The sequence below is a fragment of the Globicephala melas genome, chromosome X (assembly GCF_963455315.2).
Source record: "Globicephala melas chromosome X, mGloMel1.2, whole genome shotgun sequence".
Classification (NCBI taxonomy): Eukaryota; Metazoa; Chordata; class Mammalia; order Artiodactyla; family Delphinidae; genus Globicephala; species Globicephala melas.
In genome coordinates, this window is record NC_083335.1 from 23999251 (window position 1) to 24012795 (window position 13545).

At 39.3% G+C, this 13545-nt stretch overlaps 1 protein-coding gene and 1 pseudogene across 8 annotated transcripts in view; one reads left to right on the forward strand and one right to left on the reverse strand.

Moving 5' to 3' along the window:
• The window catches only part of THOC2 (THO complex subunit 2), a 103533-nt gene extending 98775 nt beyond the window's left edge, over positions 1–4758 (forward strand). For all 8 annotated transcript variants that reach the window (XM_060291975.1, XM_030844917.2, XM_060291972.1 and 5 more), the window contains one exon: positions 1743–4758. The gene's annotated coding sequence lies outside the window, so the exon portion shown is untranslated. The remainder of the gene's footprint in view (positions 1–1742) is intronic.
• LOC115846312 (tyrosine-protein kinase Fer pseudogene) lies at positions 1693–2312 on the reverse strand (annotated as a pseudogene).
• Positions 4759–13545: the final 8787 nt, after the last annotated feature.

The window sequence follows — 13545 nt, forward strand, 5'->3', positions numbered from 1 at the left end:
ATAGGCACCAAACAGTTGGAGAGAACAGGAGGAATTTTCTATTTCCTTTCTTCCACTTAAGGCAGACCAAATTTTCACTCAGGTGCTGTGCTGTTCTTTATCTGGATGTAGGCATGAGCACTTCCAAAAGGCTCCCATGCCACATTTACCCTTGAGTGTGACACATATTCCTCACACACACATTTATCTTGAGAGGCACCCCTGGGTATGCTGAGATTCAGTTCAGTAGAATCCTAGTTTTAACTGTTCCATTTTATCCACTTGGGATACCTCAGGAAGTGTGTTTGCTATGATAAGAATTGCTAGGCAGCAGTTTAAGGGTAAATGAAGGAGTAAAGTGGAATTAGGATGGCTGTCCCTATATCTTTCTCCTGTAACTTCTTTCTTTCTTGTAAATGTTCATTGGACTCTTCTGTCAACTTCATCCATGTGTACCTTTGTACTTGGCATGTGCGTGCCTGTGTGTGTATGTGTACACGTACTAGGATTAACCAGGAATAATTTTTTAATTCACTGGGCTTGTATTTTATAGTTTCTCTAAATAAATTTTGTTGCCATCCAGAGGGTTCTTTTTTTTTTTTTTTTTTTTCGCGGTACGCAGGCCTCTCACTGTTGTGGCCTCTCCCGTTGCGGAGCACAGGCTCCGGACGCGCAGGCTCAGCGGCAATGGCTCACGGGCCCAGCTGCTCCGCGGCATGTGGGATCCTCCCGGACCGGGGCACGAACCCGTGTCCCCTGCATCGGCAGGCGGACTCTCAACCACTGCGCCACCAGGGAAGCCCCAGAGGGTTCTTTTATGAGGAGTCTATGAACTATTGAAACATTTCTTAGGACCTTTTTGATCATAAAAATAGAAAGTGTGTGTGTGTTTATAAAGGCATGGCTCTGATAATAAGGCTGATTTTCTATTTGCCTTTCTTCTCTATTTTGATCACCAGTCTAGCTGCTCTTTCACCCAGACCTAACGTTTCAGACTTCGTTCTTGCTGTCACAGCTGTCTATAAAGTAACATCATTTAAAATCAACTTCCTCAACCCTGAAAGGGTACTCTTTGAGGGCATTTCATGCATAGTTTTCTGATGCCCTGACAAAGGAGGAGGGCATGGTGGAACAGAGGGAAATGATAACCTTACTAAAAGTTGTCCAGATAATTCCCAATAGGAAGTGATGTTTACAAATGTAATCTTGTCTTAGCATAGTGGAAGGCCACCTTTTGTTGGAGTGTATCCTGCACAGATGGTATTACCAATGCAGTTTATAGCACTGAGAGAGTAGAGGTGTCTAGGATGGGGGACAGTCAACTCTGAACTGAGCCTGAAGTAGAAACCCTTTGAGAAACATAAACAGTCCTAGATGTGAAAAGATAGATTTGAGGGATCTCTTGCATTTAGAACCTGTGCTTTCTTATTACAATGGTTAAAGTTGCACATATTTAAAAAACTAGTTAATAAACAAGAAGAAGAATATTCCAGGTAAGGTGATATAAACTTATTATTAATGAGAATAAAATATTACTCTGCTGGAAGATAGAGTCCTGAAGTCTGAATTTGGTGCTGTTTCATCACTATGTGACTTTCTTCTTGATGGCAGTTCTTTCTGAAGTTCACTGAACTTGGGGTGGTTTTCAAGTTTGTAATCCCAAGACATCATTATTTTATAAATATGTTCTGGTTACTGCTGAGAGACTGACATCTAGTATCTTCTTTCCACTTGCTCTTGTGCTTGCTGATTTGTCATTCCAGGGTATGGACAGACCCCTAAGCTGAAGGTCTCCTAGAGGAGGATGCCACAGCTCCATGCGTCACTCTCAGAACGATATCTCCTATAATTAAGAGCTTCTGGTGCTGTCCATTTAATGGGAATCTGCTTTAAATCAGAAGATGAATACACACTACCATCCTCTTGATGAGACATTCCAAAGTCACTGATTTTCAGAACATTATTTTCACCTCCAGGCAGTTTCTTGCAGCAAGGTTCCTGTGTATACAATGTTTACTCGAGATTTGCCATCCAGAAGCAGCATCTAATGAAAATGTCACTAACTGTTTTAGTTCATCCTTCTTTCTCAGAAAGGAGAGGAAATCGACTCCTGGAACCAGTTCCTTAATCATGTAGATAGACTGTATTTGTGTGCGAACTTTGATAAGTTTGACAATATTGGGATGATTATATTGCTTGAGGATTTTGGCTTCTTGTAAAAATTTTAATTTCAGTTCCTGGGAAAGATCATCTTCACATGTTTTAACAGCAATAGCAGTTTTATCCTTTAATGTGCCCTTAAATGTGTCATCAGAATTTCCCTTGCCCAGTAATTATGACATTTTCATAATAGGCATTTTTTATTCTAATTATGATCATGCTGATACCGTGATTCTCTTTATTGGAACATTGACTTTTTTTGCAGCTAAAAAAAATTGAGATGAAGTTCTTATAAAATATTCCATTTAAAAGTGGTTTTTCGTATATCCCTGTGTTGTAACCATCACCAGTAATTCCAGAACATCTCCATCACCCTCAGAAGAGACCCTGCATCTGTTAGCAGTCACCTGCAATTCTCTCCTTCCTGCAGCCTCTGGAAACAACTAATGTATTTTCTGTCTCGATGGATTTGCCTGTTTTGGACATTTCATAAAAATGGAATCATGCAATATGTGGCCTTTTGTTATATGTGGCTTCTTTCACTTAGCATCATGTTTTCAAGGTTCATCCATGTTGTAGCATGTATCAGAAATTGATTTCTTTTTATAACTGAATACTATTCCATTGTATGGATGTGTACCACATTTTGTTTATCCATTCATCAGTGATGAACAGGAACAATGATTTTTAAGTATTAAAACTGTAAGTTCAACATTAATGTATCTATAATTATAATTGGTAATGTCAAGATTATACATGGTGTGAACAGAATACTGTATAGAAACGATATGTAAATTATTTGTCAGCATATCATGCAAGTGTGATTATTTTCTAAGGCCCTTCTAGCTCTGGTTTTAATGAAATATGTGAATGTAGTATTTTCATCAATAAAGTTTAATGCGTTAAGCATTAGATTAAAATTTGAATGAGAACAATGTTAGGCAGATATGAAACTATTTGCCACATGTTGTAATGATCATGTTTTGAATTTATTTCAATATGCAGTATTTGAAAAATGTCAATACATAAAGGAAAGGAAATGAGTATAATTAAGTCAATATATTTTTAAAGCAATTTTTATAATTTAGCAGACATTGCATCTTAATATAAGTAACTATTAAAATCATGTCCTTGTGAAAAATGTGATGTCATTTTTCTCTTTTTTTGTTGATCAGGTAAAATTGGTTCCTTTTCACGGTTATGTGTTCTGTTTACTTTTGACAAGCTATTGCTTGTCCCTGTGGAATTCTATTTCATTTTTTCCTCCCTCCCCTCCCCCCACTCCCCCTTTCCCTCTCTCACAGACAAAATGTTCTGTGGTTTGTTTTTTTTTAAATTCATCATAATGTACCTATCTTTAGTGGTTTCTAAGAATAGGCAATAAGAAATACACAAATATTTCATCCTTATTTAGGGACTTAATTCAAGCCTTTGTTATTGACAGAACTCATTGATTTTCTTAAATCTTCCTTCCTTCCTCCTCCTCCTCTCCTCCCTTCTTCCCTCCCTCCCTCCCTCCTCCTTTCATCTGTCGCTCCTTCCCCCTTCCATCCATCCCCTCTCCTTCCTCCCTGCCCCCTACCAATGCCTTTCTTATCTATCAATATAATCACTTTGTTTCTTTCAGATGAGATTGGAATGAAATTGTTCAGCTGTGACCAGAAATTTATTGTCCTGAGTAGATTGCCAAGAATTATGAACGAAGAGGGCCCGTTTGCATCTCCTTAAATTATTCAGTGATCTGCTCTATTGCTCCATGCCGAAAACTTAAAATTGTTGAGTTGTGCATTATTGTATTTAACTTGTTGCTTAGTTTCTACATGTTTATTTTCAGTAAATGGCTGAAAGTATTAACTTCCATATTTTTAGCACAATGTGCTGTATACAGTTTCCAAGAAGCAAATAAGGTTACATATGTACAGAATTTCCCTTTAGGTTAACTAAATATTGCCTGAGTTTAGTTTTTTTTTTTTCAATTTGAAATGCTTCCTTTTTATTGTTTGAAATGGAAAATAAACAATTATTGAACCCTCTTGAATTTACCTCATTTAAAAACTCAGTTTTAATTTATTATTTGGCCTGTTTTTAATATTAGTAAAAATCAAAGTGGGAGCAGTGTCTTATGCAATGCCTAGGAATCATTTTATATACTATGTGTAAGACATTAAAACCTGTTAGAAAAAAAAAGGTACCAGCACTCCCTTGTCCCTTGCCATTTTTTCTTGTAATTATGTTAGAAAAATCTGGGCGGGGGGATCGAAAATTAATTGTCTTTTAAGTCTACAGCTACAGGAGCTTTGTATTGCTTAACTTTAATCTGGAAAAGTTTCACAGTGACATTTTTAAAATAAAGTTTTTTTATCTAATGAATTCTACCCATGTAACCCTTTTTCTAAATAAACAATAGTTTTCTCAAATGATTGTATATCATTGTGTATATTGTTGCTTATTCAAAATAACTTAGCAAAGATAAGATTCCTAGCTCTTTCTTCTTATTTGTGTCTTAGTCCATGGACTACAATGTTTCCAAATAACAGACATCTTATCCAATAATATGAGAAAATCCTATTTGCTTACCTCTGTACCTGGGGTAGACAGTGGGCTGAAATGATGCCGAGAATTATTCATTTATTCTTCAGTTCCTTAGAACCAATGATAACTATGCAAATTAATTTTTTTAAGAGAAAGAATGACAATAAAGGCTTTATTTTTAAAAAAGATTGAGACATTCTGAGTGTATTTTAGAATTCGCAAAGGGATATAAATCTTTTTTTTTTTTTTTTTTTGCGGTACGTGGGCCTCTCACTGTTGTGGCCTCTCCCGTTGCGGAGCACAGGCTCCGGACGCGCAGGCTTAGCGGCCATGGCTCACGGGCCCAGCCGGTCCGCGGCATGTGGGATCCTCCCGGAGCGGGGCACGAACCTGTGTCCCATGCATCGGTAGGCGGACTCTCAGCCACTGCGCCACCAGGGAAGCCCAGGGATATAAATCTTGATGCCCCTTTTCAGGTAATTATAATTTGCAAAAATTGATGAGCACAGTGATTATTTATGGGAGAGTGATCCATTCAATGACTGTTGTGCACCCATAATGTGCCTGGCATTAAAAACATGATACATTGTTAGAATGATTTTTACAATGAGAAAATAACTATGGTTCACCTCAAAATCATTTGTTAGAAACATATCAGGGAATAGCTTTCCAGTTGTTATGTTGCATTCACATTTTAAAGATGTCATGATTGTGAAAATTTGCTGCTACTTAGCATCAGAATCTCTCCTCTCTCTCCCCCAAATTATTGAACACAGGTAACCTTTGCTTTTGGCCTTGCTAGAAATGCACTGAGGATGGAAAATGCTAACTTTGAATTTAACTGAGCAGAAATAATTTATGTTGGAAGAAGAAAATCTATTCGATAGCTATTTTAAAGGTTTTCTGTTTTACATACACAGGAGTATTAAGACCTAACTCCTGTGCCTAGAGCACTTGCAGTTTAACTTCAGAAATGAAGGACAAGTGAGTGCTGTTGGGGGTCAGCAATCATTCTGTAAGGAGCCAGATAGTAAATATTTGAGACTTTGAATAAATATTTGAGACTTTGTGGGCTTACGTGGACCCTTTCGGACTTCCTCAGCTCTGCATTATAGTGTGAAAGCAGCCATAGATGATATGGAAATGAATGAGCATGACTGAATTCCAGTAAAATTTTACTTACAAAAAACCTGCTATAGAGAATCCTATGAAAGATTTAATCAAAAAATATTTGAGTGCCTCTTAAGCACCAGATGTACAACCTTTAGCAAAACAAACTCTGCTCTCGTGGAAGTTCATTCTAGTCAATGGAGGCAAACAAACATCGGAGGGAGGGGAGAGACCTTCAGGATGGTGGAGGAGTGAGATGTGGAGATCACCTTCCTCCCCACAGATACATCAGAAATACATCTACATGTGGAGCAACTCCTACAGAACACCCACTGAACGCTGGTAGGAGACCTCAGACCTCCCAAAAGGCAAGAAACTCCCCCACGTACCTGGGTAGGGCAAAAGAAAAAAGAATAAACAGAGACAAAAGAATAGGGATGGGACCTGCACCAGTGGGAGGGAGCTGTGAAGGAGGAAAGGTGTCCACACACTAGGAAGCCCCTTCGCGGGCGGAGACTGCGGGTGGCGGAGGAGGGAAGCTTCGGGGCTGCAGAGGAGAGCGCAGAAACGGGTGCGGAGGGCAAAGCGGAGAGATTCCCCCACAGAGGATCAGGGCGACCACCACTCACCAGCCCGAGAGGCTTGTCTGCTCACCCGCCGGCGCGGGCGGGGCTGGGAGCTGAGGCTCTGGCTTCGGTCAGAGCGCAGGGAGAGGACTGGGATTGGCTGTGTGAACACAGCCTGAAGGGGTTAGTGCGCCATGGCTAGCCTAGCCGGGAGGGAGTCCGGGAAAAAGTCTGGAGCTGCCGAAGAGGCAAGAGACTTTTTCTTGCCTCTTTGTTTACTGGTGCGCGAGGAGAGGGGATTAAGAGCGCTGCTTAATGGAGCCCCAGAGACGGGCATGAGACGCTAAGGCTGCTGCCGCCGCCACCGAGAAGCCTGTGTGCAAGCACAGGTCACTCACTATCCACACCCCCCTTCTGGGGAGCCTGTGCAGCCCGCCACTGCCAGGGTCCCGTGATCCAGGGACAACTTCCCCGGGAGAACGCACGGCGCGCCTCAGGCTGGTGCAACGTCACGCCGGCCTCTACCGCCACAGGCTCGCCCCACATCCGTACCCTTCCCTCCCCCCGGCCTGAGTGAGCCTGGCCCCCGAAGCAGCTGCTTCTTTAACCGCGTCCTGTCTGAGCGAAGAACAGGCGCCCTCAGTCGACCTACATGCAGAGGCGGGTCCAAATCCAAAGCTGAATCCCGGGAGCTGTGCGAACAAAGAAGAGAAAGGGAAATCTCTCCCAGCAGCCTCAGGAGCAGCGGATTAAATCTCCACAATCAACTTGATGCACCCTGCATCTGTGGAATACCTGAAGAGACAACACATCATCCCAAAATTGAGGCAGTGGACTTTGGGAGCAACTGTAGAAATGGGGTTTGCTTTCTGCATCTAATTTGTTTCTGGTCTTATGTTTACCTTAGATTAGTATTTAGAGTTCATTGTCATTGGTAGATTTGTTTATTGATTTGGTTGTTCTCTTCCTTTTTTTTATATATACGTATATATATTTTTCCTCCTCTTTTTGTGAGTGTGTATGCTTCCTTGTGTGATTTTGTCTGTATAGCTTTGCTTTTACCATTTGTCCTAGGGTTCTGTCTGTCCGTTTTTTTTTTCTTAGTATAGTTTTTAGCGCTAGCTATCATTGGTGGATTTGTTTTTTGGTTTGGATGCCCTCTTCTTTCTTTCTTTTTTTTAAATTATGTTTTAATTTTTTTATTTTTAATAATTTAAATTTTTTAAGTTTTAATAACTTTCTTTTCTTTCTTCTTATTTTCTTTCTTTTTTTCTCCCTTTTTTTCTGAGCCATGTGGCTGACAGGGTCTTGGTGCTCTGGCTGGGTGTCAGGCCTGTGCCTCTGAGGTGGGAGAGCCGAGTTCAGGACATTGGTCCATCAGAGACCACCCGGCTCCACATAATATCAAATGGCGAAAGCTCTCCCAGAGATCTCCACCTCAACGCTAAGACCCACCTCCACTCAACGACCAGCAAGCTCCAGTGCTGGGCACCCTATGCCAAACATTTAGCAAGACAGGAACACAACCCCACCCATTAGCAGAGAGGCTGCCTAAAATCATAATAAGGTCACAGACACCCCCAAGAAACACCACTGGACGCAGTCCTGCCCACCAGAAAGACAAGATCCAGCCTCATTCACCAGAACACAGGCACCAGTCCCCTGTACCAGGAAGCCTAACCAACCCACTGAACCAACCTTAGCCACTGGGGGCAGACACCAAAAACAATGGGAACAAAGAACCTGCAGCCTGCGAAAAGGAGACCGAAAACACACTAATTTAAGCAAAATGAGAAGACAGAGAAACACACAGCAGATGAAGGAGCAAGGTAAAAACCCACCAGACCAAACAAGTGAAGCGGAAATAGGCATTCTACTTGAAAAAGAGTTCAGAGTAATGACAAAGCCATAAAAGGGGAAATTGACAGTAACACAATCATGGTAGGGAACTGTAACACCCCACTTTCACCCATGGACAGATCATCCAAAATGAAAATAAATAAGGAAACACAAGCTTTAAATGATACATTAAACAAGATGGACTTAATTGATATTTATAGGACATTCCATCCAAAAACAACAGAATACACATTCTTCTCAAGTGCTCATGGAACATTCTCCAGAATAGATCATATCTTGGGTCAGAAACCAAGCCTTGGTAAATTTAAGAAAATTGAAATCCTGTCAAGTATCTTTTCTGACCAGAACGCTATGAGACTAGATATCAATTACAGGAAAAAATCTGTAAAAAATACAAACACATGGAGGCTAAACAATATGCTACTAAATAACTAAACAACTAAGAGGTCACTGAAGAAATCAAAGGGGAAATCAAAAAATACCTAGAAACAAATGACAATGAAAACACGACAACCAAAAATCTATGGGATGCAGCAAAAGCAGTTCTAAGAGGGAAGTTTATAGCAACACAATCCTACCTCAAGAAACAAGAAACACCTCAAATAAACAACCTAACCTTACACCTAAAGCAATTAGAGAAAGAAGAACAAAAAACCCTAAAGTTAGCAGAAGGAAAGAAATCATAAAGATCAGATCAGAAATAAATGAAAAAGGAATGAAGGAAACAATAGCAAAGAACAGTAAAACTAAAAGCTGTTTTTTTGAGAAGATAAACAAGATTGATAAACCATCAGCAAGACTCATCAAGAAAAAAAGGGAGAAGACTCAAATTAATAGAATTAGAACAGAAAAAGGAGAAGTAACAACTGACACTGCAGAAATACAAAGGATCATGAAAGACTACTACAAGCAACTATATGCCAATAAAATGGACAACCTGCAAGAAATGGACAAATTCTTAGAAAAGTACAACCTACTGAGACTGAACCAGGGAGAAAAAAGAAAATATCAACAGACCAATCACAAGCACTGAAATTGAGACTGTGATTAAAAATATGCCAACAAACAAAAGCCCAGGACCAGATGGTGAATTCTATCAAACATTTAGAGAAGAGCTAACACCTATCCTGTTCAAACTCTTCCAAAATATAGCAGAGGGAGCAACACTCCCAAACTCATTCTACGAGGCCACCATCATCCTGATACCAAAACCACAAAAAGTTGTCGCAAAGGAAGACAACTACATGCCAATGTCACTGATGAACATAGATGCAAAAATCCTCAACAAAATACTAGCAAACAGAATCCAACAGCACATTAAAAGGATCACACACCATGATCAAGTGGGGTTTATCCCAGGAATGCAAGGATTCTTCAATATACGCAAATCAATCAATGTGATACACCATATTAACAAATTGAAGGAGACAAACCATATGATCATCTCAATAGATGCAGAAAAAGCTTTCAACAAAATTCAACACCCATTTATGATTAAAAAAAAACCCTCCCGAAAGTAGGCATAGAGGGAACTTACCTCAACATAATAAAGGCCATATATGACAAACCCACAGCCAACATCGTTCTCAATGGTGAAAAACTGAAACCATTTCCACTAAAATCAGGAACAAGACAAGGTTGTCCACTCTCACCACTAGTTTTGGAAGTTTTAGCTATAGCAGTCAGAGAAGGAAAAGAAATAAAATGAATCCAAATCAGAAAAGAAGAAGTAAAGCTGTCACTGTTTGCAGATGACATGATACTGTACATAGAGAATCCTAAAGACTCTACCAGAAAACTACTAGAGCTAATCAATGAATTTGGTAAAGTAGCAGGATACAAAATTAATGCACAGAAAACTCTTGCATTCCTATACACTGATGATGAAAAATCTGAAAGAGAAATTAAGGAAACACTCCCATTTGCCATTGCAACATAAGGAATAAAATATCTCGGAATAAACCTACCTAAGGAGACAAAAGACGTGTATGCAGAAAACTATAAGACAGTGATGAAAGAAATTAAAGATGATACAAACAGATGGAGAGATATACCATGTTCTTGGATTGGAAGAATCAACATTGTGAAATGAGTCTACCATCCAAAGCAATCTACAGATTCAATGCAATCCCTATCAAACTACCAATGTCATTTTCCACAGAACTAGAACAAAAAATTTCACAATTTGTATGGAAACACTAAAGATCCCGAATAGCCAAAGCAATCTTGAGAAAGAAAAACGGAGCTGGAGGAATCAGACTTCCGGACTTCAGACTATAATACAAAGCTACAGTAATCAAGACAGTATGGTACTGGCACAAAAACAGAAAGATAGATCAATGGAACAGGATAGAAAGCCCAGAGATAAACCCACACTCATATGGTCACCTTATTTTTAATAAAGGAGGCAAGAATAAACAATGGAGAAAAGACAGCCTCTTCAATAAGTGGTGCTGGGAAAACTGGACAGCTACATGTAAAAGCATGAGATTAGATCACTCCCTAACACCATACACAAAAATAAGCTCAAAATGGATTAAAGAGCTAAATGTAAGGCCAGAAACTATCAAACTCTTAGAGAAAAACATAGGCAGAACACTCTATGACATAAATCACAGCAGGATCCTTTTTGGCCCACCTCCTAGAGAAATGGAAATAAAAACAAAAATAAACAAATGGGACCTAATGAAACTTAAAAGCTTTTGCACAGCAAAGGAAACCATAAACCAGACCAAAAGACAACCCTCAGAATGGGAGAAAATATTTGGAAATGAAGCAACTGACAAAGGATTAATTTCCAAAATTTACAAGCAGCTCATGCAGCTCAAGAACAAAAAAACAAACGGCGCAATCCAAAAATGGGCAGAAGACCTAAATAGACATTTCTCCAAAGAAGATATAGACTGCCAACAAACACATGAAAGAATGCTCAACATCATTAATCATTAGAGAAATGCAAATCAGAACTACAATGAGGTATCAGCTCACACCAGTCAGAATGGCCATTATCAAAAAATCTACAAACAATAAATGCTGGAGAGGGTGTGGAGAAAAGGGAATCCTCTTGCAATGTTGGTGGGAATGTAAATTGATACAGCCGCTATGGAGAAAAGTATGGAGTTTCCTTAAAATACTAAAAATAGTACTACCATACGACCCAGCAATCCCACTACTGGGCATATACCCTGAGAAAACCATAATTCAAAAAGAGTCATGTACCACAATGTTCATTGCAGCTCTATTTACAATAGCAAGGACATGGAAGCAACCTAAGTGTCCATCGACAGATGAATGGATAAAGAAGATGTGGCACATATATACAATGGAGTATTACTCAGCCATAAAAAGAAACGAAATTGAGCTATTTGTAGTGAGGTGGATGGACCTAGAGTCTGTCATACAGAGTGAAGTAAGTCAGAAAGAGAAAGACAAATACCGTATGCTAACACATATATATGGAATTTAAGGAAAAAAAATGTCATGAAGAACCTAGGGGTAAGACAGGAATAAAGACACAGACCTACTGGAGAACGGACTTGAGGCTATGGGGAGGGGGAAGGGTGAGCTGTGACAAAGCGAGAGAGAGGCATGGACGTATATACACTAACAAAGGTAAGGTAGATAGCTAGTGGGAAGCAGCCGCATGGCACAGGGATATCGGCTCGGTGCTTTGTGACTGCCTGGAGGGGTGGGATAGGGAGGGTGGGAGGGAGGGAGACGCAAGAGGGAAGAGATGTGGGAACATATGTATATGTATAACTGATTCACTTTGTTGTAAAGCAAAAACTAACACACCATTGTAAAGCAATTATACCCCAATAAAGATGTTAAAAAAAAAAAAGATGTGGCACATATATACAATGGAATATTACTCGGCCACAAAAAGAAATGAAATTGAGTTATTTTTAGTGAGGTGGATGGACCTAGAGTCTGTCATACAGAGTGAAGTAAGTCTGAAAGAGAAAAACAAATACCGTATGCTAACATATATATATGGAACCTAAAAAAACAAATCTTCTGAAGAACGTAGGGGCAGGACAGGAATAAAGACGCAGACATAGAGAATGGACTTGAGGACATGGCGAGGGGGGAGGGTAACCTGGGATGAAGTGAGAGAGTGGCATGGACATATATACACTACCAAACGTAAACTAGATAGCTAGTGGCAAGCAGCCGCATAGCACAGGGAGATCAGCTTGGTGCTTTGTGACCACCTAGAGAGGTGGCATAGGGAGAGTGAGAGGGCGATGCAAGAGGGAGGAGATATGGGGATATATGTATATGTATAGCTGATTCAGTTTGTTATAAATCAGAAACTAACACACCATTGTAAAGCAATTATACTCCAGTAAAGATGTTAAAAAATAAATGGGCCACACTCTTCAAAATGTTAAAGAAAAAAAAAATAAAAGTAAAGAAGAAAATTTGATTTCTGAGTGAAACTAATGCCCCAAGTGAGGCCAATACCCCCAAATGTTGTGTACACTTGTGTCATGAATTGGCTCTGAAAAACCTGTCAGGCCACACAGAGAAGGTAATGTGGTCAGTTACAGGAATTACAGTGTCCGTAAATAAAAAGCCAGTCGTGATGGAGAATAACATTTTCTGGCAATGAAGCCTAAAGAAACTTCTCCTTTGCATTCTCATAAAGAAGTGGTCCTGTCTTTTCAGTAAATAAAACAAAGGGGTGTATCAATATCTTGTAATGGACCTCAATGTTAGCTGATGGCCAACACCTCAGCTCATTCAAGTTAAGAATATCTCTACAATGACACCAAAATATGCATCTCAGGCACCCAGGTCTCTGATGCTTTGGTTTAGTCCAGGAAAACATTTTTGAATATTTGGGACCAGGTTCTTAAACTGGGATTTATGATGGCCTTACTTTTTATAAGCATGTTTGTAAAGATCAGAAAACTCATGTGATCATTGTTTGGTTTCCATGATCCCAGCAACATAAGATCTCATTAGTTTAAAAGCTGTGCCTGGCCTTTGATTTTTTTTTTTACGTTTTTGTGGATACTGATCTCTAAAGGTTGCCTCTTAGGTAGAATGAAGCTTATAATATTACAATATTATATTATTCTATCTTATCACATAATATATTCTATCTTATTACTTATCAGAAGCAAGTTTAAATGTTTAATTTTTTAATTGAAATTTTTAATAACATTCCTAGATATCCTGTCAGGTCCAAAGAGATTTTAGTTGGTGTAAACTTGAGAATAAAAGGACGACTTCTTTAAAAGATGCTAATTCATGCTAATTGAATACAGATTTTGTTGTAGTTATAAACACAAATTGACGTGATAATTGAGAATAACAATAGGAGAGATAT